Below are 25,727 nucleotides of genomic sequence, written 5' to 3' on the forward strand. Positions count from 1 at the left end.
GAATTGAGGCCTTCATGATCAGCAATGAAATTGCTGCATGGATAATCTTCATTTTTGTTTGACCTCATGAACTTTAAGGAAAGTCATGAACCACTTTTTTAACTCATGAACTTTAAGGAAAGTCAAGAACCCAATTCATTACAATAATAGGATGTCCAAGAATCAACTGTGTCCTATTAATGTACTACAATCACAATGTGTGCAGTCTCCAGTACAGCCGAATTTCTGACTATTTCTTGAAATTACAGGGATGGAAGGGACTTGTCAAAATAGTAATTCAGAAAACAACCCTCTTTGGATATAAGACCCCTCCTATATGGATGCCTACTATACCAATTATGAGATGTGCCTGGGGGTTAATAGTAACTTTGGCATATACCCCAAATCCTGGAAATTCACAGTGGTGACTGGGTTTAAACTCAGAATAACATAATGTATTTGCTATGCCAGCAGCACAGTGAAAAGGAAAGCAACTGTGTTATGTTGTGCTCTGAAGCTCACTCAAAAACCTATACAAACAGCCAGCAGGGATGATGGCAGTGGGCACATTTAGCATGTTTGAGTGTAAAACAGGGTTTGTACCCTGTAAGATGGTAACTAGCTTAATTTGGGTGCTCAAGAGGGTTGTTATAGGTGCTACATACACACGACCTCTGAGTCTTCAACCAACTGTAAATTAGGCCAATTTTCTGTTTAGTACGCATGTAGATTATTTTAGCTGCTCTGGATGTTGAACTCCCTTTATTAAAATTAGTAACTGCTACCAGATTTATTAGGCATGCTTGCTATTTATGTAAAAGAGTGTTGTCATGACGTCTTTTGACCTTTCTGTCCTGATGAAGATCCAAGTTAGTGATTGGAGAGGGGCTGAAACATAAAACAATTTTGGCCTGACTCTGTGTTGTAATATAAACCTTCAGAAACATGATACCTTGATACAATCCTGGGCCCATGAAGCAGAGATAGTATGCATTGCTGTTCTGAATGACATCCATATTATCGGGTGGCCAAGCCGCATTAATACTGTTAGACCTCTTGGAAGCTTTTAATTGTCCTCCACCCAATTCTTCTTTCTAGATTGAGTTAGATTGGAGTAGGCGGTTTAGTTCTAGGTTTGATTAATCTTTTCTGAGTGATTGGGAACAGGCGGTTACTCTTTGACCCTTTGTTTTCTAAATTCCCTGAAATGCTGAGTGCTTTCCACAAGGATACAAATAGTGCAGCACCTCTGAAATATCTAGATGACTTCACTGACCATTCTCATTCTCTACTTTGGGTTTCAATTATACTTTTATGTTAATAATGCCCGGCTAATCTTGAAATTAGAAAGAGCTACTATCGAGCGGAGTTTTCACAAATGCATGGTAACCATCTCACAATGGATGTTTAACAATTATGTTATGCTTTACAGTGACAAGTTTGAATTAGTAATATTTGCCAACACCTCTTCTCTTTTGAACAGTTCCTGGTGGCCATCATCTATGGATGACTGGTCATTAATGTTCTGTTCAACACTGAGATCCATGTTTTCAGCAATCTCTGCAGAAAAGCTTCCTGGGTCTGCCAGTATCTTATAGGAAAACAGTTACACAGGTTATTGTTTCTGTTCAAGATGACTACCCGAATTAAGGACTGTTAAAACAGCTAGCCCACAGGTTATTTCGCTGTTTCTGAAAGGATTATCCTCAAGGGCCTTTGCACCTGTCAGAAGGCAGTTCACCATCACTATGCCATATTTCCTCACCGGAGAGATCATCAATACGATCATTCAAGGACCTTCAAACCTTTTAATGTGCTCCTGCTGGGTATATCTGCATCAGACGTGCCCACAAGTGGGAGAGCTAACTCTCAACCATCTTCTTAGATATTGAAATCCCTTCCTTTACATATTCATAGCTTTACAAAATCAGTTAAACATTCAGAAAAGCCCTTGAAGCTTGGAAGTTTACGGCAACTATCGCGTGAATTTGTTTTTGTTCTTCTGGTGATGCATAGTAAATAACACTGCGATATATTTGCATTTTGTTTTTCATGTGCTATCACCTCTTGTGTCACCTCACAATTGTTCTGTAGCACCCATGCTTTGAAAAAAAACGTACTTTGTCTGAATTTTACCAAACTTAAGATACTATATTAGCTATATAGCAGCAGCAGGCTGTTGAGATTGGAAATATGATGAATTTTGGCCATTTCCACTCATGTTGAGTCGGGCAAAATGTAATGCTTTTGGATAGATACATAAACCTAGGATCCCACAAAGTGCACTGGTGCCAGTATTAAGTGACGGCTGAAGGTCGAACCTTACTATTTCAGGATAGCACCTTGACAGGATGTAAGGGGCAACCTTGCCAAGGCTCCACTTTGCCTGCCTTCAATCCTGGAAAGCAGGAAAGTGAAGTCGGAGAATGGTGCCAAAAATATATGACTAGAAGGGAGACCCAGCAGAAGAACTGGCACAAACTCGGGAGAGGAAATAAGCGAGTTAAAAAAAATCACTTAAGAAAAACACAACAATATAAACATTAAGCAAGAAGAATATAACAAGGCAGCAGGCAAGGAGAAAACACCAAGAAAAACTTGGAAATTAAATACAGGTGGGAGATATACACAACAAAGAGCGGATACCTCACCTTAAATAAAGACTCTAAAAATGACTTCCTGTGAAATCCTGGACTGGTTTGCTTGCAGTCAAGTTACGGATAACTGATGTCAAAGTCAAAATAAACTTTATTCGGTTTTTGTTCGTAAAACCATAAGTTACACAGATACAGATACATAAGACAATTATATATTAAATTATATATTAAAATATAATTTAAAAGTGTGTCCTGTTCCACATACTAAATCTGCTAAACTAATAACATGCCTAGATCGACAAACTTTACTCATCCATACAGGTCCTAGATTTCACAGAAGCTTTTAAAAACCCTACTATAAAAAAGATGCAGTCCTCTTTTAACAGTTGAAGATACATAAGGGCAGGTCTAAAATTCATTCTTTTTAAAATGGGAACCAGAAAATGCCTACTGGGGGTTTCATACAAATTGCATAAAAACATGAAGTGCAGCAAATCCTGCAGAGACTGTCCATCGCAGCCGCAGGAAGCTATCACTTGACCTCTACTATAACCCTTCGGTCTGGCTAGCAGAAGGTGGAAGAGATTCATCCGAAACCTGGTTAATAAAAACTTCTCATGAGATGACAGAGACCCCATAAGATAAGGTTCCGTCGTCGGGGTTGTTTTAAGCGTTAAAAACGTACGAACGCTAGGTTTCAGCACCTCCTTGGCTTCCCTGTCCACTTTCCTTAAGGTCAGGAAGGCTAACTTAGTTAATTTGACGTCCTTCTTGACAATAACATCAGGCTTAAAAAATAGTTTGCCCCGCCCTATCCCTTCAAAACTTCTTTTAATATACCTGAGCCAGGGAATACGAGATGAATTGTCGGGGGACATACACTCTCTTAAAATCAGATGGTTGAGAGTTAAATCTTTATTCAGCCAGCACTTTAACCAGAAAATCAGGGGTCGCAGAGCAGGAGCATCACTTAGATAGGGGACCCCAAATTCCTTGTGGACCGCTAAATTAGAGGTTCCACGCGGCACACATAATAAACGTTTCAAAAAATCATTCTCTACTACCTGGCGGGAGTATGCGAAGGTATATCCCCAAATTTCACTGCCGTAGGTAGCTATGGCCAAGCTTTTGGCTTGATAAACCTGCAACATAGCTCCTGTTGGTTTATTCCCTATTTTAGAGGCAAAGTTAAAAATTGCTGTATTTACCCGAGCCAGTTCCCCTTTTTTCTTCAAAATTAGAGAGCCCCATTTAAGTTGGTTGTCAAAAAGAACCCCTAGGTAGGAAAATAAGTTTGTGCGGTGGATCTTAGCGGGGCCAACACTAAAGTGAAAACTCTTTTTCGATTGTCGCCCCACTTTCATGACGTAGGACTTCGAGTTGTCAATTGCCAAGTCCCGGTCAGTCATGAATCTGGAGAATGTGGTTAAAAAGTATTGCAAACCCAATTCAGTCCTGGATATGAGGACGGCATCGTCCGCATATAGCAGGACGGGGATGCCACGTCGCCCTATACAGGGGTAATCAGCTCCAGTTGCTCTTAATGCGCATGCCAGTTCATTTATCTAAAAATTAAATATAAAAGGCACCAGAATGCATCCTTGCCGGACTCCCCTCTTAATCTCAAAGTCCCTAGTGACCTGCAAATCCTGTGAGAAACTCACGTTAGCTTTGGTTGATTTATTCAGGTCCTCGAGAAAGTTAACAATACTGTTCTCCACCCCCATTGCTCTCATGGACTGCCACAGCTTGGCCCTATTGACACAGTCAAACGCAGATGACAAGTCCATGAAGGCAAGATGGATAGATCCGGGGGCGAGCAACAGTATATTTGCTCAGTATCATAAGATAAGTTAAGACACTGAGCAACAGTAGAACGTCCCGGCTGGAATCCATACTGGACATCCGACATAATCTCGGGCTCCTCTGCCCATGTTGATAGTCTCTGTAAAAGAATGCGTCCAACCACTTTAACCACTGAATCAATGAGCGAGATCGGTCTATAGCAGTGGGTACTGCTTCTGTTGTCCTTCTTGAAGACAGGGACCATAGTGGAGGAGGCCCAATACTGGGGGCAGCCATTCTTTGCCGCTGCATTAAATACTGCCTCCAGTATCGGGGCCCAGAACGGGGGGTCCGACTTAAATAAGTCTGGAGGGATCCCGTCTGGGCCCGGTGCTTTATTAATAGTTAGCCCTATAATACTAGCCATGACATCACCCCTTTCAAAAGATATTACAGGGTCCTTTGTATCCCGGCTTTCTTGGCAATTAAGCTCCAGGGGGCAGTCAAACATAGATTTGAAGTGCAGCACCCACTCCTCTTCTGTAATGTGTGAATCTAAGCCTCCCCCCGCCTGGTCAAAAAGGGTCAGATTCACAGCACTCCAGAACCTCAAGCTATTCCTGAGAGTGCTTGAGTCAATCAGCTCCCTCCAAGCCTCTTCCTTCAGGGCACCCTTCCGTTTCTCCAGAGCTGACTTATATTCCTTTCGACAAGCACATACCTCAGATTTAATTCTTGGTTTGGCTGATAAAGCTTCCCTCAACCGCTTTGGTGCTTTGGAGCAATGGGAGTCAAACCATCTGAGGCCATGTGAGGCATTTCTACTCACTGGAACACTTAGAATTGCACCCACTTTACGCGCTATTGATTCATATGCGCCAAGAATTTCATAGGGGGGGAACCCACCGTTGTGCATAATGATAACTCGAGGGCACAGGATATTTCTACTTCATTATAAAATTTATCTGGGGACACCTGGGACCATTTTAATCTGCGCTTGCTGTTCGTCGGTCTCAGAGCACCCCTGGTTGAAACATCACCAATCTTTACTGTTAGTGGGCCCGTCATGTGAACTGTTGATGGATTATGGTCACTAAATTCACTCTCCACAATGTTAAAACCATAAAAAGATGATTGCAAAGAAGAACAAATTAATATGAAATCAATAAATGACCCCCTACCGTGCCCTTTAAAAGTTGGCACAGGGAACTTAGTTTACGGAGCTGTTAAAGACATCAGAGCCACCATATCCAGTTCATTTAAGATTTTGTTCAACAGTTCCCCCTGCGCATGATGTTCAAAGTGAAAAACCCTCATGCGGGGACAACCCAACTCAGAAATACAAGATGTTGTTGGATTACCACAGGGGTGTATATTAAAATCCCCAGAAACCAGAAGATTATGTAAAATGGGACCAAAAAATTGTCTTATAATCGCTCCCAAAGTAATAATGTTACAGGGCTCATGTAGACAAGCCACCGAATTGTAAAAATTAATAATTCCCCATCTTGTGTCCCTGCTTTTGGCTGACAATGCCAGAATTCCAGGGATTGTAGTTGGCATCACCTGGATCTGACAATCGACAGCCACAGAAATGTATACAACTAGGCCACCCTTTGGTCTTCCACTCACCGAAGGAGTGGGCGGGACAAAAAAGGCCGTATAACCCTCCAGAAATAGATCACAATCCACTGTCCATGTTTCTTGGAAGCTAATTACCGGGAATTGCTTCACATATTGCACCCACAGAGGATCTTGAAGCTTGTTAGCCAACCCTGCAATATTCCAAGATAAGAAATTATTACATCTCACATCTGGGGGCCTCACAGCTACCCCCTATGGGGACCGGTTAAAAACAACAGGCTCCAGCTCAGGGGGTTTAAGGGCCCTTAGTTAATCGCAGTCCTCCAAACCAGGTAGAGCAGCAAATCTATTGTTTAGCGCCAGTGAGGGATCGGCGCCAAACTGCCCATCTAAATCAGACGATGAGTAGACCAAAGGAATAGGCTGTTGCCTAGGTGCTGGTCTATTTGGCCACCCACCTCGGAGGAATACCCTGGGGATATTGTCAGACATATCCCTATAAGGGTCTGGCTTGTAGAAATAACCCAGAGGTAAAGCCCTGATAACAGATCCCAAAAAGGGGGTGAGACCGGTATCCCTAGTTAAGATGCTACCCGCAGTATGGGGGTTATCAAAACTTACAATAACACAATCACCAGAGCCCATTTTGCGTGAGCTACCAATCCAACAGACCCTGCGTGCCATAAGGATGTTTTTAGCCACGTGGGCACCCAGTGTGGTGTTATGTGTGAATCAGTGAGTTAGTTTATTTATCAGCTGCCCATAGTCTTCGTTAGCCCCTTTGGGGAGGGAGGGAACACTTCCCAAAACTACTACATATGGGGTGGATTTGGGTGGGAGGTCAATAACTGGGAGACTCATTGGCTGTAAGTCCCCTCCTTCTGGCCTCCTTGTTCTATGAGGCACAGAGGATCCCACTCTTATAGGGGGCTGACATGAGAGTGCTGGGATGTCTGTATTGCTGGGCATGATGTTGTTGGAACTGCTCTTATCTGACACCTCACTATTTGCTGCAGACCTCACAGATGAGCCTACCCCTGCTCCTACACCCCCGATTGCTGTATGGTCTCTGCTGGTATTAGTGCTAGCTGTTGGTATGGCCGGCAGTTTGCAACCAGCCAGCCCCTCTAGTTTCAATAATCTAGCTTCTACTGTACTTATTTTTTGGAAGATGGAATGCAATAGGGTGGTCCTCATAGTTTCAAGCCTGCCCCAAAAATTCCCCTCCTGGGTGCTATCAGTGAACTGCCCTATCATTGCCTGATTCATGGAGGTGGGGGGACCCTCTTTAGGGACAGTGGGGACAGCTAGTATTTTCCTTACAGGTGCGCACTGAGAAGGTTTATTTAATTTCTGTAGTCCCTGGCTCTTCCTTTTTGTGGACGGGGATTCGTTAGTACGGGTTGGCTTCAGTTTTGCTTTCTGCCCTCTAGTTGTAGCTTTAGATTTAACAGGGCTAAGTTCTTGTTCAAAGGATGAGCAGGAAGCAGGGTTATCACTGGTTCTGGGGCAACAAGTGGGGACTGACTCAACCGGGATGGAGATACATCCTGGTTAGGTACCACCATAGAATCTGGGATTGCGGGGGTTAGAGAGAGTCTACCTCTATCCGGCACAGCCTGGACCTACATAATCTCAGGTAGGTTTTCGGTCTTCTACCATATCCACGTTTTTGCAGCATCAGAGCGTTTTATGCACACGGTCACCGAGTATTGATAATAATTTTTTTTGCCTGAGTCATACTTTTCTCTGCCTATATCAACGCCACTGAGACACGTAACTTTTATACCTGGACTCCACTGATGGTCGCACACCTGGCACGTTAATACCCCTAGCCTTTCTTACGACGTTAGTTGGCTTAGACTATTTATTAAATTGCTGTTCTCACTCCATCTTGGCTACCATGCATGATCATAGCACTGTAAAGCCTCGCACCCCCTGCCATCCAAGTGCAACAGACGTGCATGATCACCATACCCAGACAGTCCACAGAGCCACGAGTCTTTCTTGCACCTGCCCCAATGAGGTCTTGGTTGTACCCTTCCCTTCTCCTTTCACTGGCATTTAGTACAACCACAACCCTAGCATGTCTTTGAGCCGGTCCGCTCTCCACACCGGTGACTTGTACCACGCACCCTGGACATAGCGTTGACCTCCTCATTATGCTTCTTTTTGTCTCCCCCTCTTCTCCTTAGGTTCGCTGTATGGGACATGAATAATACGTGCTTCCCTCAAAGATGGGATTATGGGATACACTCGTTCCTGTATCTCGATTTTTTCAACTTTTTTCACTTTAGGTCCTGACGAAGCGCTAAGGATCCATTAGGGACCAAGGGCAGCGCGAAACATGTTGACCACCCACCCCACATCCTCACTCTCACTCTCACTCTAAAAACCTCACACACGGGTTGAGGCAGTAGGATCGCCTATCCTTTCCCCTACCCATTAGAGTGCTATCGAGGCACCACTCCCCGTTAGATTTTATCTAGACCCGACGGACTCACTAATAAACCGTTTGGGGTACCTGAGGGTCTTTTTAGTTTCACCACTTCACCCACCATCCCCACACACCCGCACGCACAACTACGGCTACTCCAACAAAAGATCTCTGACAGAGAGCCCTCTTGAAGGGCCCGTGAGGGACTGCAGCGCCACCCCCACGAGGAGCAACGCCCTATGATGATGCTTTGCACCCGCAAGGGTGTGTGAGGGCACTTTGAACACCGTCCAGGAGTATCTGGCCTACCCTACAGACACTACCACGAACCTTCTCCCTATCACTCTATCTCCACCCATCAGGCAATATACCATACTGGTTTTGTTTGAATAGTAATTTTCACCCCTCCGCTATCCAACATTTTCCCTACTTTTGCACTCACTGGAGTTGGAATAGTAAATTTAATTCCTCTGCTATCCAACACTTACCCTACTTTTGCACTCACTGGAGTGGGAATAGTTATTTTCACCCCTTTGCTATTCAACACTTTTCCTACTGTTGCACTGATTGTATTGTGAAATTGAAGTTTAATTGTTTTTTAATGTTTAATGTTTTAATTTATCACAGATTTTAGTTTTTTTATATTTTAAATCATTAATATATATTGTTATTTTTATATTATTTTAAACTTTTAACACAAATTAAAAATATTAGTTTATTAATTGTTTTAAAGTAAATATATACGTATAAATTATTATGTTTGTGTTTATTTTTTATTACTTTTTTGTTATATTTTATTAAAATGTACATGACATTTATTTTATTTTGTTAAAATTATATTCAATATTTAATATAGGTATTATATATTATTTTATATTTATATAAAAGTCAATATTTTATACATCAATTTTTTTACATCGATATTTTTTCGTCAATATTTTTGTACTTCCTGTTTAAATATAGGAGTTGATATTTTTGTTGTCTATACTTTTTACTCGATATTTCTTACATTGATATGTTTCACATCGATGTTGTGTCAGTGAACCCATCAGAAGATGGCTTTTTTACACATGGAGTCTAAATTTATAATCAAATATTTGATAATTGCTCCCGATCAAGCATTAGTAGAACATTAAAACATGGTTATAACAATAATTCAAGGTGAATATGTTGTTTATCCTGTTCCAAAACAAAATGTCAGCATTTGAGAGTTATAAGCAGAGGAAATGAAAGGGATTCTGAAGCTAGAAGAGGAAAAACAACCAGGAATTAAAGATTCAAGGGAGGAATCATAATTGCAAAGCAAACAGAGATCTGCAAATTAGCACAGAGCTCGCCTTGTCAACCGTAAAATAAAAATGACTAACTTTCCCACATCTTTCACGTACCTTTCTATGAGGATCCAGATGTGAGATATTGGTGAACTCCAAGATCGTTTTCATTGTGCCATAGCAACAATCTAGAACATTGTTTCTGCAGCTAGAAACATGAAAGCTATTAGACATGCAAAGGGTTCTGCAAATGCTCTACCCAAGCAAGAGTAACTTTAGTGAAGGGTAACACAGTGGCCAACTAGGAAGTCGGCTGTGTGCTTTAGGACAAAGTATAGAACACAATTGAATTAACACCAGTCTGTGTGTGTGTACAAGTGGACAATGTCCACTAGCATACACAAACACTTTTCAAATCGATGTGGCTACAGTGTGACGTTTACCTATAAGCCAGAGGACTCCTGCGTATCACACTTGCCCTAGCTAATATTGCATGGTAACCCAATAAAATACAATCATGCTATTGTTTTTTTCATTATGAGAATTTTGCAGCTTTTTACGCTTTCAAATGTGCAACGTTCATCTACTCATGCTTATGCACTAATACGGTTTAGAAGCTTGTTGGGAAAGGGATTTCACATCATATTCATTTTGTTTTCAGGAATAACTTTCTTCTTTAAGTTTCTTAGCATGTGCTTTTCTCACAACTTATTCCCAATCAAACCTTAAGAAGCAAGGACTGCCAATCCATTTGTTAGGTCTCGCCTGAGACAGCGCGTTAGCGCTGCTCTGGCGAGACTTATAGTAAGCGAGTTTTGGCAGTGCAAACAGTGGCTTTTCAGGCCTCCAAATACAGTGCATGTGCGTCGGCCGGGCGTGCGCACCATTTGGAGGCCTGAAAGCACTCGTTTGCTTTCACTTTCACGGCCGCACGGCCGCTTTGATGTGTGATCGCGATCGTGATCACTTTCACACAGGCGCGCGCAGCATTTGGCAGCCTGCGTGACTGGCCCATTGTGCCCCTACCTCCCTGAAACACCGCCCCTCCATTTGCACTGCTCCCCATCGTGCGCTCTTCACACCCACTCCTCTTCACTCCCTGCGCAGCACAACTCTCAGTCTCATTCTGCCACAGCTGCACAATGAGTGGACCCTCCCTCTGCACCCCACCCTGCCCCCTGATCCTGGCGTCTTTTTTCCATACACACTCCACCCACCCTTCCGCTGCACATTGTGTGTCCTCCTTTTACATGCAAGTTCACCACCTCAGTCTTCATACACTGTACGTGCCTTTTAAAATGGTACCCATACGTTTCTCTACACCCCAACATTTCCTCGATCCTTCACTGCACCCCGTTACCTACTCTCCTTCACTGCACCCAGTAACCTACTCTTCCCTCTGCATAATCAATCCATATTTCCTTGTTATCCACTACACCTGGTTGTTTCCTTTCTCGGTACACTGCTTCCAACTTTTCTTCTGATTCAGCATTTCCGTTCTACCGCCTGATGATGTTTCCACCTCCTTTCGTTTCTTGTTTTTGCACATGATCATCAGTTATGTTACACAAGGACACATTCATTCTTTGGTAGAAAGGGGGAGATTAAGTAATTTGCTTGGAATCACAGGATGTTGAGCAGAGGACGCCCAGACTCGAATCTGGTTCCCCAGCGCCACAGTCAGCAGTCCTGGCCGTTACGTCACCTTCCTTTTCGGGCCTCTTGTACCTCTTGCTGTGACCGCTGCCTCTACTATGCCCTGTATGCCTCTCTGAGCATCTGCTTCCCCCGCCGACGCCTCCCCTTCCTTACTAGTGCCTTTATATCCGCCTCTTCCCCCTGCCAGCATGTTCTCTCCCCACCCTCTCTCTCTCCAGGCCTCTCTTGTCTCCAGACCTCACCTAAATCCTTAATGACTTTCGTCCGTCCCCTATGGACACTGTCATCTCTCTCCCACTCCCAGTCTGCTCGCCCTCTCTGCCAGGCTCCCTCCCTCTGCCCCTCCACCCTCCCGTGTCCTCAGTGCTTTTCGCGCTTGGCTGAGCCCTCTGACTCCCGCAGCGAGCGTTAGTTTTTGACACAGCTGTACATATTGAGTGCATCAGTGGCTGCCTTTAAACACTGCAAATCCCCAGGTTTCACCACCACTTTCCTTTTCACCATTTATTTATTTTATTTTTATTTTAAAAGTTTTATATAGCGCTAGCTTGACCCGAAAGTATCAGAGCGCTTTATATACACACTGTAAACAAGCATTTGCAATGCAATAGGTCTCGCATTTACTCGAGTTTAAGCTATTGGCATTATAAATGACAATGTGTTTTATTTATGTTCCAAAACCAAAACATAAATAAAAGGCATTGTCATTTACAATGCCAACAGCTCAAACTCACGTAAATGCGAGACCTGTTGCATTGCAAATGCTTGTTTTTTCTTGTTACCAGTATAACATCTCCTCTTTAGCTAGCTAAGGAAAAGGCTGAACGGCCTGGAGATTATCTTTCTGGGACTCTGTGACGGAGAACATAGATGTGTTGTTGTTTTGATTCTGATGACTTTTTCTAACTATTACTGTAATTGCTACGCATTTGCAAAATGCTACTTTAACATATGCTAATTTAATATATAATAAATATATGTAAGATACACCACAAATTTGTACTGACTTCTCGCAATCTGTGAGGGAAGCTCGTATAGAAATCTCTCTTGGGTCTCTGGCAGGTCTACTGCATTCTCCACCAAGCCTATCTCTTGTAAAAGGTCATAGTAGGGGATAGTGAGAGCCCTTGTGTGCCCTGAGTTTTATGATTATACAAGGAATCTCTACAGGTAGGGGGCACAAGACAGATCTAAAGTGTTGTCCAAGAGTCCCTTGGCACACAACAATAGCAGCAGCAGGCTGTTAAGATTGGAAATATGATGAATTGTGGCCATTTGCAATCATGTTGAGTCAGGCAAAATGTGAGGCTTAATGAACTTGCTTCCAGGGCTTAGAGGCCACATCACCACAATAACTAACAAAAAACATGACCAGCTCACCATGGAATCCTTGCTCAATTCAACCCTGAAATACTATATCTGTTTTTTATTTGCCGCCTTTCCACCAGAAATGTTTTACACAGAAGAAAGATAGCATGCCTTTGAGCAACATTCTGCACACTGGACCACAATGGAACATGAGAACCTGACTCTTGGGTAGATACATAAACCGGAGATTACGCAAATTGGATTGGTGCCAGTATTTAGTGCCAGCCAAAGGTTGACTCTTACCTTACCAGGATAGCTCCTGGTGAGATGCCTACCTTCAATCCTGGAAGGCAGCAAAGTAATGTCAGAGATTGGTGCCAAAAATATATGACTTGAAGGAAGACGCAGCAGAAGAATTGGCACCAACTCGGGAGAGGAAAAAATCAAGCTAAAAAAAAATCACTTAAGAAAAACACCAAAATAAACAAAAAGCAAGGAGAAATATGACAAGCAGCAAGCAAGGAGAAAACACAAAAAGAAAAAAAGAAATTAAAAGCAATGGAGGCGATGAACACAACAAAGATCGGATACCCAAAGAATAGCGATGCGCCTCTTGGTAGACTTACTCACCTTAAATAGAGACTCAATAAATTAATTCCTGTGAAAACTTGGAACTGGTCATCTTCGATTTCAGATTAGGCTAGTATACCTGAATAACAATGAAATAGACAATTGTACAACACCTAAATTTAGTCACTATATTTAATGGTACTGCTAGCACATCTGAAGAGAAAGAGAGACTTCCCTCGATGGCTGTTAAAAATTGTGTCTCTAGTTGACAGAGGTTTGCACCCTGTTCAAGTAGGGACCACTGTCCTCGTCAGGGTAAATCAGATACACAACCTAAATTAATCTGTGCTCATCCTCTGGTAGCTTGCCAAAGAGCAGTCAGGCTTAACTTAAGAGGCAATGTGTAAACTATTTGTGCAACACTTTAATTACAGTAACACATTGAAAACACCACAAAAAGACTCTACATCAGTTTAGAAAATATAGAACATATTTATCTGGGTAAAACCAGACACAAATCCCAAAACAGTGCTTAGAAGTAAATAGCAGCAAAATGTTACTTGAGTTTGCGCTAGACCAGGGTAAATCCTAAGTTCAGGCTGACTGCGATGGTGGGCAGGCCTGCTACAGGCCCCACGCAGGGTCTGATGAAAAAATATCTTGAGAGCAAGCTCCGGCGCCGAAGACTCGATGTGTAATTTCTGATTCATGCAGCCGGGTCTAAGTTGAGCCTCTCAGTCGGGTCCTGTGTCGTCGTTGAACTCTTTACGATGGAGGCAGGGCCGGACTGGCCATAGCGGACATTGGGTGTTTGCCTAGGAGGCTGGAAGGGTGCCGATTGAGTGGAGAGAGTTGGGCGTGGTAGGGCTGATTACACCATTGACAGCCGCCATCATGAGTGGTCGTCGTTCTAGTCTCTTTACAGCACGTACTTAAGTCGATGCTGCTCTATTATTTAAACCTGCTTGATGCGGACGCGCAGCCTACATGACATTCTAAGGTGTTCAACATTTTAGCCATTTGCCGAGGTTTTTTTTAATTCTAAACTGCTTGTTGATGTAACAGTCATTTTTATGCCCTATTGCACAATTTGCACATCTGCACTCTATGCACTTAGCTCTGTTTTTAGTACATTGATATTGAGGACTGCTCTTACCTCGTTTTAACTGTGGAAAAATACTCTTTGCCTATTTTCGCCGCTCTCTGGTCCACCACGGCTTCACCAGTGCTGAGTGAGTGGTGAGAGTTGGGCGTGGTAGGGCTAATTACAACATTGACGGCCGCCATCTTGAGCTGTCGTCATTTTAGTCTCTTGACAGCAGTACTTGAGCCGATGCTGCTCTAATATTTAAACCTGCCCGACACGGACGCGCAGCGGGCCCGCCACTGGTGTGCCAAAGGCAAGCACGTCTGCACCCGTCCGCCTCCTTGTCCGCGCTCAGCGCCAGCCACGCTGCCGGTTTTAGGATCCAGCTGGCAACCATGCTTACATACTCACGAAGTATGTTGTTAGCACTGTCTACCACTATCTCGCTCTGCCCGGGGCCAGTCCTCAACTGTGTTAACTGCTCAGAAATTCAGATGTGCGATATATGTAAACTTAGGTTCTTAAACAAGTACACACTCTGGAATATCTTACAAAAATAAAGAGAAGGATACATCTGTCCGTGAGGGACCTAGAACCCCCCTTGGGCTACATTGTGCTCTCATCAATGCACGTTCGCTGATTAAACATAATTACGAATTTGCATACTTTGTAAATGAGCAGGCCCTCAATATAGTGTTTGTCGTGGAAACTTGGGCAGATGAGACCTTGGGTCCTGACCTGGTGGTGGCCATCCTGCCAGGCTTTTCTATCACCAGGAAAGATTGTATCGGGAAAAAAGGGGGTGCTAGCTAGAGTCTATCTGGACCGTTTGAAAGCATCCTTTAAAGATATTTCTACTGGCCCTGACTGCGAAGTGCTCTCCTTCAAGATAGCTATTAACAACACTTACTCTTTTAATGGAATGCTGATTTATCGACCTCCCGGACCTAGGGCTAACTTTCTACATACCATGGGGCATATGCTTGAATATAAAGTCAACTCCCAGGAGTACACCATTCCCGGGATTTTAACTTTCATCTAGATAACCAGCTTAGTAAGGAGTTGAATGCCTTTATGGACCTTTTAACCTGTCCTTTTTTGGAATTTAAAAATATCCTGCAACTACACTGGTCCGACCATGCAGCAGTTTTCTAATTTTCACTTTGCCCTCTATAGCCGGCAATAGGCATCCTCCTACTAGAAGTCAGATGCGATATCAATGATACCGCCTGGAAAAAATCAAGTTTAACACCCAACTAGGCATGAGCAGACCCTTTATATCCCAAGATCCGGAGATAGCATCTTTAGATTATCATCACTGGATTGGGTCTTCAGTTCAAGCAACAATTCCTCAGAAAGCAGGGAAAATTACAAGGATGGCTCCCATGAACCTTGGTTTTCAGAAGAACCTAGGCTTCTTAAGAGGCAGTGTCGCAGACAAGAAAGACACTGGAGGCACTCGTATGACATAAAAGTAAAAGAACACCATAAGGAATTATTAACTCAATATAAAGGAACGATCCATAGCACTAAGATCAACTATTTCTCGGAGAAAATTGAAAAAGCAAAAAATAACTCTAAAGAATTGCTTGCTACGATCCAGAAACTCAGCCGAGTTTAAGAATCTAGACCTAATATAGCAGACCTCGCCTTCTGAAACACCTTAGCATCCACCTTTTGTAGTAAGGTACTGAGTATCAAGGGTACGTTTGCAGCGCAAACAGTATTTGATAATAACACTCAGTTTGCACTCCTGGATGCTGGAAGTGTGGATTTACATGACCCTAATACTCCCTGCACCTCCCACTTCCAGTCTGCATTCTCTGATGCAGAAAGAGCAGATTTACAGGGGTCCAACATTAGCTGTACCTCCCACTCTTTACTTCTCTCAGATTTTCCGACTATAATGTACGAGTAAGTTATTAAACTTCTCTCTGCTACCAAATCCGGATCGCCACTGGACCCGTTCCCTCCCAAGGTAATACATTCTGCGACTGAGCTAGTCGCCTGTCATCTAACTGAGATATTTAATCTAGTCATTAAAACTGCAATTTTTCCTATAATGTGGAAGAAGACCTCCATTCTGCCACTTCTAAAAAAAGCTAACTTGGATAAAATAGATCCTGGCAACTACCGTCCAATCGCCCGCCTGCAAATACCAGCCAAACTTCTGGAAAAATATATGAACCACGTTCTGTCCATGCTCATCAATAATAATCATATTCTGGATCCAACACAGTATGGTTTCTGGAGTGAGCATAGCACCGAGCTCGCATTGATCATGGCGTCAGAAGAAATCAGGCACTCGGTGGATAATGGAGGCATGGCAGCTTTGATATTACTGGATCTTTTGGCGGCGTTTGATACGGTAGATTATAGCCTCCTAATAAGTCGCCTCCAAGAAATAGGCATAGCGGGCATTGCCCTGGCTCTTTTTAAATCATTCCTTACGGACCGGGAACAATTTGTGGAAGTGGATGGCCTCAGGTCTCAGAGCTTTAAGCTCCCTTGTGGGCTCCCTCAGGGCTCGCCCCTGAGCCTGACCCTCTTTAATTTATATGTGGTCCCCCTGGCCAGAAGGATAAAATCACATGGCTTTGCCATGGTGTCGTATGCAGACAACACCCAGATTATAGTGACCATTTTAAATAATAATGGGGACACAGCTCACAGCATTCACGCCTGTATGCAACAGGTGAATAGATGGGATGTCAGAGAACTGCCTTAAGCTGAAATCCAATAAGACCGAGGTTCTCCTTTTTGGCAGAGATCCGTCTATCTGGTCCTCTGATTGGTGGCCTACGGAACTAGGCTCCCCCACCCATTCCAGCCTCTAAGGCGAAAAATCTGGGTGTCATTTTTGACACTGCTTTGTCCTTCTCTCATCATGTGAAAGCGGCTACTTCATCCACTTGTTATAGATTGAAGATTCTGAGGAAAATATTCCCTTTCATACCGCTAGTTCTTCAGAAAATGGTGGTCTCTGCATTAGTCTTACCTAGGCTGGACTACTGCAATGCCCTCCTGATGGGCATAAATAAAGCACTCCTTGTTAAACTGCAGGTCCTCCAGAACCCTGACGCTCGATTGCTGTTTGATATTCCGAAATATTCCTCCGACAAGTTGGCCCTCAATGCTCTACATTGGCTTCCAGTGAAAAAACTGACTAATTTTAAGGCCCTCTGCATCGTCTTTAAGGCCCTGCATAACCTGGGCCCTGTCTACCTGATTGACCATTTCCGCTGGTATACCCCTACCAAAAAGCTTCGTCCTCTTCACACAGGTTGGTGGAGGTCCATAGAACACGACTTTCAAACTGGGGTGGTAAAAGCTTTATAAATATCACAACCAGACTTTGGAATCGTTTGCCTTGCAAACTTAAAAACTCGCCTGACTTGCTTTCCTTAAGGAAAGGTTTGAAGACCTGGCTATATATTGTATAATTTGTAATAGCCAGATTCTAACTTCTTCATAAATCTCAGCGATGGTTTGCTGTTGGATGACAAGTGGCTAAACGCCTTAGGGTATTTGCTGCGCTATATAAATAATTTTTTTTAAATTGCCAGTCCGCCTCTGGAAGTAAGTGCTGTGTCGTCGTCGAGCCTCGCAGTTGGGCCCCACACCATCGTCCAGCCGCATAGCGATGTATTTGGATAGGCAGTGCGTCAGCGTTAAAGGCCACTACATTAGTTCCGATTGGCACAGAGATGATGATGTGTCAATTTTGGAGCAAAACAGCTGCAGAGTCCACTTCTGAGGCCCACGACTGGAGAGGTACCCAAGTCAAGGAAGGAATCACAGATGGCAAAGTCCAGCAGCTGAAGCAGAGTTGAAAGCAGTCTTTGATGGCCCTGAGACTTCAAGTACAGGGGGCAAGCCCTTGCAGAACCCTGAGTTCATAGATGTTAAGGGCAGGTCCAGTACTTCTCACTCCTAGGCAAGAAGCAGAAGGCAGCAGTCAAACACAGCAAAACAGGTAGAAAAGTGATAGTCCATCCTAAAGCACAGTGATCAGCAGGCAGCAGGCCAACACAACAAAGCAGTTAGCAAAATGACAGTCCCTCCTACAGCACTGCAGCTCTTCTTCCAGGGAAATGTCCTTGGTTCCAGCAAAGTTCTGATTTGGTGGTGTCAGTACTTATACCCAGTTGTGCCTATGAAGTGGGGGAGACTTCAAAGAGGCCTATAAAGATCACAAGGTCCCTGCCTTTCCTGTCCTGGCTCCAGACTCACTACAGAGGGGTATGCAGCTCTTTGTGTGGGGGCAGGCTCGGCCTTATTCAGGTGAAAGTTTCAGCTCCTCCCTCCCAATCTACCTCAGGAAGGCCAATTAGCCTGGTGATGGGCCTTCAGGATGCAAATGTCACATCCCATCTCCCTCTGTGTGACTGTCAAGAGGGAATACACAAAGCCCAGCTGTCACCCAACCCAGAGGTGTATTCAGAGGCAGGCAGAGGCACAGAATGGTTAAAGTAAGAAAGTGCCAACTTTCTAAAAGTATCAAAGGATCATCAGCATTGGTATTAATATTGTTAGGCATACAATTAAAAATCTGACTTCATCATAAGTTGTGATTTTAAACTGCGAGTCCAGGGACATAAAACTCCAAATTTCCTTCTTTTCCCAATTGGAAATTACACTTAAAAAATGTTTTAAGGCAAACCCAATTTTAACCATTGGGAGAGATAGGCCTAGCAGAAGTGAAAAATTAATTAAGCAGTTTTTCACTACCAGGACATGTAAAACTCAAAAGTACATGTCCTACATTTTAAATACACTGCACCCTGCCCATAGGGCTGCCTAGGGTCTATCTTAGGGGTAACGTAGATGTAATAAAATGGAAGGCTTTGGTCTGGCGAGTAGCTTAACTTGCCAGGTCGGAATAGCAGTTTAGGACTGTACTCATAAGCTCTGCAGTGGCAGGCCTGAGTCATCTTGAAAGGGCTATTGAAGTGGATGGCACACTCAGTGCTGCGAGCCCACTAGTAGCATTTACTCTACGTGCCCTGGGAACATGTAGTGCACTGTACTAGGAACTTATAAGTAAATAAAATATGCCAGTTGGGGATAAGCCAATGTTACCATGTTTTGAGTACAGAGCATAGGCACTTCAGCACTGGATAGCAGTGGTAAAGGGCCCAGAATTTTAAAACCAGCAAAAAGTCTGGGGAAACCACGCACAGGATGCCACTTAGAAACCACAAAGAAGCAAAAAACATTACATAGAAAGAAACTAGCCGATGGAGCAGGAAAACACACAGGTAGGTGCTAAAAAGCACCTTTCCGCTCCTTGTGTGTATCACTGTTCACGCGTGCAAAAGCAAGGAGGGACAATTAGCTGGGAGTGAGCACAGGAAGACTGCTTCAAAATGAGGCAGAGCAGTCTAAGGCTTATTCAAGGAACTGGTGAAGGATAGACACTTCAAACTCAAAAACAAACCAATTATCTATCAATATGGCTCCAATTTCTGTTCGACCTTTACTTTATAGAAAGAAAAGTACTGAATTGAATAATACACATAAAAGGATGATGTAACTTCCCTTTTCTTCAAAATAAATCAAAAAAGATTCGAAAAAAAGGATGATGAAACCCAGAGCTCTTTAGCTATGTCTTAATCTGAGATAGGATCCTAAATGGTAATACAGCACCCTGTGCGACACCGTACTTTACTGTATGACCTACACTGCACTGTACAACACTCTGCTCCACTCTAAGTTATTCTATGCAATTCTAATCAGCTCTATGCAACACAATGACACTCCACGACACTCCAGCTCCACAACACTACAGTCGACTATACTCCACTGTACGATACTCCACTGTACTGTACGACACACCACTCCACTTTTACAACACGTCACTACACTCTACAATACTCCACTACACAACACAGCACACCACTACACTATATAACTCTTTACTTCACTATATGCATCTTAACTTCACCCCACTGTATTCCACTTCACAACACTGGGCTCTATGAGAGTTCACTGTACGACACTGTCCTTTATCTTACTCTACAACACCGCACTTAACAACACTCAATTAAATGACATTCAACACTATAGTTTAAACACATTTTTAATAAAAAATATAAACCATTTCAATTTAATGAAAAAAACAAAGGGTAAAGCTAAGTTATAGTTAGGAAAACGTTATTTAATCTTTATATACAAACCCAACTTAAACTATACACACTGTACACATTATTCTTGCATCAATCCCCACACTATATTAACTATAACTCACACCTCTACCTTGCACTATGTTGTAAGAAATTATGTCCTTTCAGATGTCAGTACTCTTATTATGCCTGCTTTGATTTCACATGCTATAAGTTATATAATATGCAAGGGTATAATCAGTGCGAGGAGAAAGCATGAGTTATAGTTACTGTAGTGTGGCAATTGAAGATCGAGGCCTATTAGCTTAAACATATGTGTTTCATCAGAAATAATCCAGGCCTATTTCCCTTGTTATAACTTTCCAGAATAAAAAGTTCAGGCCTATAGCATCTGAAATAGCTCTCCCGGTGAACCAATCAGGCGGACAGCTTTTATCATTGAATTTTACTAAATTTATAGAGAGAGCCAAGATCGGTACTGAACTCAATCAGTATCAATGCCCCTATCTTGTGAATACCCTTATCACGGGTATGAAGATTAAATAGAATTCAATTTGAGGAATGATCAAGTTATCCCTACAGAAAATATGTTTTATTCTTTTGGATACCCTTATCTTGAGGATGAATACTCTGTAGAATTTAACTTAAGAACATAGCTAGTTATTCCGACTAACGACATATTGTACTACTTTAGTTAAAAGTGACTTTGAAGGACGTCTTCTTCTAAACATTTGTTGAATGAAGAGGAAGATTGATTCACTAGCCCAGAACAAGCAATTGTTATTGTGAAACACATGCTGGCTGTATGTTTGTCAAAACTTGTTTTTATGAAGTTATGAAAATCAAGATCAAGATTTATGGGCATTCATGAATAAAAAGGACTTTAAAAAGAAAGAAAAAAAGGTAATTAGAATCACGATTATAATGTTTACACCTCTCTGGGAATAAATCATGGACTGATTTGTTTCAAATGTACTGGGGGAACACCAAATCATGAGCTGCTTGTTGAGTCAGCTATACTCACACTTGAACCTTTACGTTTACTGTACCCAGAGCCGAACAAAAACTATTACAGCATCAAGATTGTCATTGGTGATGCCTCATACATGAAATGTTTTAGCATCTTCCTATATCTAGCACACACAAACCAGGCAGACACCTTCCTTTTCCCACACAAAAACTTTGTGCTGGCTTGATTGGAAGACTGATGAATCCCTCTTGGAGGGTATTATCTCACCACCTCCCCTTCACCACCCTAAATTTCCAAGATTACCGAGACTCCTTTAGCAACAAACTTCAACTTCACCCACTCTCTGATATTATTAAGGCCATTAAAGGCTTCAAGCCCTGGTAAACCAGTTCTGATATCTGCCGCTTGCAGATGGCTAAGATGGGTATTCCAAATATTGAGTCTATTCTTACGCCAACTTATCGACACACTTCTCAGTTATGGGGGAGTCCCACATAGGTTTGCGTATGTTGGTATTGCCAGTTATTAAGTAGCTGAGCACTAACCCTTGGATCTTGGTGGCCTTTAGATCTATTTCAAGCTCACCTTAGCAATATGCCACCAGCCATTAGAAAAACAACCAAAGCTTTGAATATAAGAAGCAACCTGCAGAAGGACATCAATCACAGCAAATACCAAAGAATACCAAAACCTATACTCCCAGCAGATAAAGACGAAAGCCTCCATAAAATAACCAGGAGAACGATTTGTAAAATGTGTCAGTCCATTAACCCAATCTGTGACATGCCATGTGATTGAATGCCAATGATTGCGAAGGAAACAAAATGTCACAAATCCACAACATTCAACAAAATAGCAAAATCTATTTATAAATAAGTGGCGACTTAAAAAGATAACTACAAACCCCTTTCTCCTCAGCCATCATTAATGAGCCTCCCTCCCATAAGTCTATGTTACTGAACTGACACTAGAACAATATGCTGTGAAGATGCCACTGTTTTATAACTGGCGTTTTCATATATGCCAACAGACCGGATTCAGGCGGGAGACTCGTGAAATTTAAAGTCAAAAATGACTTTATTTTATCTGTCTTCCGTCTAAAATTGTCTCGGTTTCAATGTTAGTCAAGAGGAGAAATAAATCCCCCCGATTTCTTCACTATCTCCCTCTTTCCTGTTTCGAAGTGTTGGCATGCATACACAGCCCAACATCTGTTATTGTTGCCAAAATTCACCAGGACCAGAAAGGGGGGCCGTTCCTTCCAGGTGGTAGTGGGAAGACTATGGAACTCGCTGCCTCTCTCCCTCAGACAAGAGCGAGAGCTTCTTAGCTTCAGACGCCAATTTAAGACCTGGCTGTTCCTACAGTAATATAGCTTTGCAGGATTATGAGTCTAAACTGTCTCTCTTTTCAGAGGGGGACCTCTTATCGCCGGGACACTCCTTGGAGTAGCCATGCGCTTTACAAATTCCCTATAACATAACATAACCATTCCTCCGAAGGACTATAAAAATCTAAAATGCGTTTCAGCTCTTTCATTAAAGAAAACTGTGAGGAAATGTTATCGCAAGAAAAGGTACACTTACAGTCAAAAGTTACTTTGAAGCCATGTGTACGGAACCTACTACCACAACTACACTGCATTACTTTGGAACTAGAGCATAGGAGTATTAAAAAGAGCAGAACAGACACTAAGACTGAGAGTTGCAGTGAAGCAAAACTTTCGCCATGATATCACAGATGTATGGAAGCACAGCCAACCGAGGGGAAATTAATCTCTTCAATGATAGATCAATTCAATTTCAGCGCATATGTGTGCTTAACCTCGCGAGGCGAGGCGCGCACACTGTCTCGAGCCATTCCGGAAGCGGTTCCCCTGTGATGATGCACCCGCTGTTTGTTATGTTCACCTTGTCAATGATCTCCCGCCTTCTCTCCCGTCCATTTTTTAGCCCCCCCCCCCCCACCCCACCTTCCTTTATTGTGTGCTGTATTCCTCTCCCAAAGTCAGTGTTTTACCGTTGCCAAGACAACCTTCCTAGAAATTCGTCACCCATCCCTCGTGTAAAACAAATACCACAGACACGGTACGTGAAGGAACCCCTGGCACGGCGACACAGCAGAGGGCGCGATGCACAATGCCTGTGAGGTAGTTAGTTTTATCTACAGACCCCCCCCCCCCCCCCGCACCCACCCAAAACACGACTCTTCATTTACCCAAGATAAACGCAATCCATGTTCCATGGCATTTCGCGGCATCTTTACAGTTTGCATTCAGACTCTTCTTACCCGCCAAACAAACCCCCCATACCTGTTTGCCAGCGCTGCCCCGTGGGCCAGCCCCCCCTGCGCTCGGGTCTGCAGAGACGGTGCACGGGGCGCCGAGCCATCCTGCCGCCGGTGCCCGCCCGAGCAGAGAGAGTCTGATTTACAGCAGGCTGAGGGAGGGCAGCGTCTCTCTTCCCTTTCACACCGGCGCAGCTGCAGGGCCGGCCCATTGATGCCGTCGCCATGCAGCGGAGGCGTAAGGGGGGTCACTGGACTCACAGAACGCTGGACGAACGCTGGACTCACAGAAGAGGGCTAGAGAGTGACAAATGGACAGCAGGAAACAGCCACAAGCAAAATGAAAGCGTTATAGATGGGCAAGCAGCTACAACGCGATTAATTGTATCACTGGACTCCAGATGTTTCTGGTACCCATAACGCAATATCTACATTGACAAGAGAAAGTACAGTCCATATAGGGAATATGGGTGCAAAGGATATTTATTATCCACCAGGAGCAGCTTCAGCGACGGCGACCCCTGTTTAAGTGTTTTAAGTTTAAGACTATTGCGGAAAAATTCATTCCATAAAACTTATATTCAATAAAATAGGCAAACATTTCATTTTCAATCTATCATAAATCTCCATTTACAGTATTCTAATATAAACAAACATACAATAACAATAAAAGGTTAACACAAGTGCATGTGCAAAGAAACAACTGATAGCAATTCCACATCTAATTGGGCAAGTGATCACCAGAATAGTTCTCTTTGAGTATGCAGTAAAACCATGTAAACGAAAATTTTCCCATTTCCATCTGCTCTGTCGTGAGGTAATATTTAATATTAACAGATATTTTTATATAAGGTAGCACACTTGCACCCCTCATGGGGAACGTCCATGGAGAGTTAAAAGGAGTTGTACACCTTAAACAATCGTGTTCTTGAGCTAGAAAATATCTCAAATGAGGACAGATTATTCTAGCCTAAAATTTGGGGCCCTTCACTTTTCTTATTAGCCCCATCGAGAAGAGATAGTTACTTATGGTAAAAATAGTGTGAATGGATGCGTCACTCATCAATAGCCTTAGGGCCTCCATGTGCCGGATACCAAGACATTTACACAGTGGATGTATCCATTTCTCTCTGGGCTTTTTCTAAGCTGGGCAAAAGAACAGCTAGTGGGATAGGTTTTTAGTGTCTGACAAGGAGCACAAAGTGCAAACAGGCGAGGGAGCATCATTCCTGCCAGCATTCCATAATATCGTAAATGTCCCAATTTCGATTGTGTCATTTATTTATAAACAAACTTTATTAGGCATTTATATATGGATCATATGCAAACAAACATTTGAATGGATCTTAAATGGTAGTGTAAAGTCTCTTAGAATTGCGAGTGTGTCATAACGGAATTTTAAATATAGGGATATTCCCATTTGGTGCAATGGGATGTCTCGAAATACTTCATAACACCTGTGGCTTATACCATTAAACCCAACTCCCTCTCCCTGCATTCCAAATCACCCCCCCCCCCAAAACCCCAGATTCCTAAGAATAGATAACACTCTAAACAGAATGATTCATTGCCCATGCAACATAACTCCCTTCTTAACACAGAGGAAGATAAAACAAACAAAACGGAAAAAACACAATAGTAAAAAAAAAGGTGCTCTGCATAGCCAGTAAATGCAAACTTAATCACAACACATAACCAAGAACTAAAAAACACACAGAATAAGGAAACTTCTCAGGCACCTGTCACATCCTGGATTTCAATACTCAATTCCTTATGGCGCACAGCCAAGGACCCAACATTATTAGTCACAACTGTTCCAGAACATCCACTTGTTGGCCCAGCTATAGACTCATCTCTTGCATACCATCTTGAAAAACTGGCATATCACATCCTGACATATCCAAGAACATATCTCCGCTCCCCCACTTCACGTCAATCCACCACGAAACATGCGCCACACCACAATAAAACCCTCTTCAGATTCTAGATTTTGCCTCCTTGTACCCTAACAACTTTGCTGAAGACTTGAACCACCCTGAAAGGACCCATTCATCCTGCCAATCCTTTCC

At 43.0% G+C, this 25,727-nt stretch overlaps 1 protein-coding gene across 1 annotated transcript in view; it reads right to left on the reverse strand.

The window, feature by feature from the left end:
• The window catches only part of PPEF1 (protein phosphatase with EF-hand domain 1), a 340,599-nt gene extending 316,791 nt beyond the window's left edge, over positions 1 to 23,808 (reverse strand). The window contains 1 exon segment of the mRNA XM_085622647.1: positions 23,684 to 23,808. The gene's annotated coding sequence lies outside the window, so the exon portion shown is untranslated.
• Positions 23,809 to 25,727: the final 1,919 nt, after the last annotated feature.

Source organism: Triturus cristatus, chromosome 8 (assembly GCF_964204655.1).
Source record: "Triturus cristatus chromosome 8, aTriCri1.1, whole genome shotgun sequence".
NCBI classification, from domain to species: Eukaryota; Metazoa; Chordata; class Amphibia; order Caudata; family Salamandridae; genus Triturus; species Triturus cristatus.